The sequence below is a fragment of the Alligator sinensis genome, unplaced genomic scaffold (genome assembly GCF_000455745.1).
Source record: "Alligator sinensis unplaced genomic scaffold, ASM45574v1 scaffold505_1, whole genome shotgun sequence".
Taxonomy (NCBI): domain Eukaryota; kingdom Metazoa; phylum Chordata; order Crocodylia; family Alligatoridae; genus Alligator; species Alligator sinensis.
This window is the reverse complement of record NW_005841940.1, coordinates 219773-223098: the sequence shown is the minus strand read 5'-3', so window position 1 is coordinate 223098 and position 3326 is coordinate 219773. Positions and strand designations below refer to the sequence as shown.

At 49.5% G+C, this 3326-nt stretch overlaps 1 long non-coding RNA gene across 1 annotated transcript; it reads left to right on the top strand.

The window, feature by feature from the left end:
- The first annotated feature begins 20 nt into the window (after positions 1–20).
- Positions 21–1177, top strand: LOC112549622. The gene is made up of 2 exons (XR_003093131.1): positions 21–294; positions 1103–1177. It is a non-coding gene; the product is annotated as an uncharacterized LOC112549622 (long non-coding RNA).
- Positions 1178–3326: the final 2149 nt, after the last annotated feature.

The window sequence follows — 3326 nt, the reverse complement described above, 5'->3', positions numbered from 1 at the left end:
GCCACGTCCGGGCCCGAGGACAGGGTGCGGCTCGGGCCCGGCCCGGCCCGGCGGGACTCGCTTGGCGGCTGCTCGCGCACAGGCAACTCGGGCCGGGCCGGTGCGGAGCCGGCGATGGCCTCAAATCGTGGGAGCTGAGCGGTGCCAGCTGCAATTGTTGCATTCCTCAGATTCACCGAGGCGGCGGCGGGGGGGGCTCTGCCAACTGGCCTGTGCTTTGCTTCAGCAGTTGCTTATTTCCCCCCCTTCATCAGTGGGAGGATTTAAGGTGAACTGCAAAGGCGGTCTGGAAAGGTGGGCTCCTGTCCTCTCTGCACTGCTTTACCATGTGTAGAGAAGCCACCCCTTCCCCCCCAAGTTTAGTTTTGTTTTATTATTTGTTTCTTACCTTAGGGATGCCTGATGTTTTGAGTTTCTTCTCTGCTTGTTCTGGAAGACTTCTTAGAGGTCTTGAGGCTTTTTCATGCTTTGGTTTAACTAGTCCTTTCTGGTTAGATGTGAAGCATGTAGAACACAAGCAGCAACAAAGCAGGAGTTTTAAGCAGTTTGAATAAAAATCTCTTCCTCTCTGAGCAGCTCCGGTTTCACTCTTGTGTTACTGGCAACCAGCTCTCAGTTTGTCCATAGAGTCTTGCAGGAAGAGGCAAGGTCTGAATATTTTATGGAAGGAAAAACAAACAAACAGAAAAGGGAAATACTTCTTTCCTCTTAATAACTTTTCCTGCCTACAGACTGTTTCATCAAGAAACAACCCAGCTCCAAGGCTAGTTGCTTTCTCCTTTGCAGAGCAATCGTAGTGTCAAAGTCTTAGCCTTGGGTCATATACAGGGAAGGGGCAGTGTGTTGAGTGGTGCAAGCCAAATTCAGGCTCCACTGAAGTGAGTGCAGTTACACGCTGGATGAATTTGGCCCTGTATCTTTTAAACTTTTTGATCTAATGGAAAAAGAATGACCAGCAAGAGTGCAGCTTTCCTGCTTCTGGGACTGGAGATCTCAAAAGCTGAACACAGCAGGTGAAGGGACTTGATTTGGATTGTTTTTTAGGGACTGGGTAATCTAGAACAGGTAAAGCTTTGCTATTGCTTTTCCTTTTCCTCTCCAGCATCCGAGAAATCTGTTTTGCAGTGTGCAGGAAACGCTGGTGAAGAGTTCTGCAGATGGCACTTGTCCGTCCCAGCAAGTGGGAAGCCTGCGTGTTCTTTGTGTGAGACCGTATTGGGGGAAGGGTGAGGAGTTTGAGCAGTTAGCAGATCTGGACACACATCTCGTCCTGGATCTTCCAAGAGGGGGACATGCTTGAATGCTGATTAAGAATGACAGTGAACCAGTTTGTCTTTTAAAAATATTATCCACTAGCGTGTAAACTGCAATTACAGTCTGAAAAGGAGGGAAAGCCCTAATTGCAGGATCTCCTCCTCTTCTGCCTCTAGAATACTAGAGAACAATGCAGTGCGATGTACAGCAGGAAAGGATGACATGGGCACTCCCAGCATGAGAACCACCAAATACTTGTGCTTGTGATTAAATTATATGGCAGACTAAGACACTGAAGAGAGCGCTTGTGGTGCTCTATTGGGTCCAACCAGGTATCCATATAACCAGCTTACTAGAATCTACCACGCTCACAATAAAGAAACCTGACTTATTTCCTAGGTAGTTACAGTATTGGACCTGCCATCTGGGGATAGTCTTACATTTGCAGTTCTTCAGTCAATTGGAGATGTATCTTGATTAGGTGACCTTGTCTTTCCTTATAACGTGGCAGAAGCAAGCTCTGTGTAGGAATTACTCTTCCTTCTATAATAAAATATAATTTTTACTAGACAGTGAACTTCATTAAAAAAAACAAACTTTGTATGATACTGTTTTAACCTCTCAATTACTTTTCGGTCGGGATGATGTGTGGTGCTTTTCACTTAGTTTAGACTGGGGTGTGCAACCTTCTGGCCCTGCAGGCTGCCTAGGTGTATGGTAATGGGGCTAGTTTGTGGACTAAATGAATCCCACGGGTGAGATCAGTCCATGGACCTGAGCCAGGGTCAGCCGATGGGGTCATCTGCAGGTGCAGTCTTGCACACCCATCTGGCTCCACACACTGGATCTGACTGTGTATTGATACCATGCGCTGGCCTGACTCCACGTGCCTGATCTGGTCATGAAGTGGATTTGGCTATGGAGTGACTCTGAATTCAGTGCATGGGACTGTCATCTGGCCTGCAGGGGAGCCACAGCAGTTAATGTTGCCATCTCTCCCCTGCCACCAAATTTCCAAACTCATGGAGAGCCCTGTGGACTGGAGGTTGAGCACCAGTGATTTAGACAAAAAAAATCTTTCACTGAATTCTTTGTCTCTGGTTCTTGTGGACTACACATCATTACAAAATTTGGATTTTCAAGCATTGAGGTAGATGTTAGTACCCATAAACTGTCTTCATTGACAGGATGGAGCTGCAGACTTTGCAAACCTCTACTAGATTTTGTGCTTTTTAATTATTTTAGTAAGTCACATTTGAAAATTGTTCTTTTTTTAGGAGCTCTTCTTTAGTGACTTTAAAACTTTCTGGTTCTGTGCTGTTTTTTGGGATTGCAAAATGCAGCCGAAACAAGCATGACTTCCTTTTAAAAATGACTGAGAATTTTTACTGTAACTGTTCAGTGTAAAACATGTAAAGGCGGGGCACGGCCTGAGACTTTTGATTTAGCCAGGGCTTGACTCAGGCTCACTTACCCCAAAGGCTCCGGGTGGGAAAGTGGGGTGCGCTGTGGGCTGGAAGGAGGTGGGCTGCAGGCTGGGGATGGGGGGCACTGGCAGGGCTGGGGAGGGCCCTGTTGGGTGTGGGTGTGGGTGACTGCCAGGGCTGAGGGGAGGGTTGGGGGCTGTGGGAAGAACCAGCGGGGCAGGGTGGGAGTGTGTGGGTGGGGGCTGAGGGAGTGGGGAGGTGTCCGCAGGTGCTGTCAGGCCAGCATGGGAGAATCCAGGCAGCATCCCCGTCCCCTACTGGGGGTGAGGATGGGTGGGCAGGTGCCTAGCAGTGTTGAGTAGCCAGGGTACCTGCCCAGTCGCCCACTCCTGTGAGGAGAAGGCAGTGGCTATGGTACAGCACTGCAGCATGGGATGCTGCAGTGTCAGAGGCTGGGGCGGGTGATGAGCTGCTGCTGCCGTCCATGTGCCATTGTGCCAGGCCAGGCAGCTCCATGCCTCCATGTGGGGCTTCCAGCACTCCAGCGGGAAGCTGAATGTAGAGTCAAGCAGGAGCCCCATGTGGAGGCATGGTGACCGCCAGGCCCAATGTTGTGTGGCTCCTGGTCCATGTAACCTCGGGCCC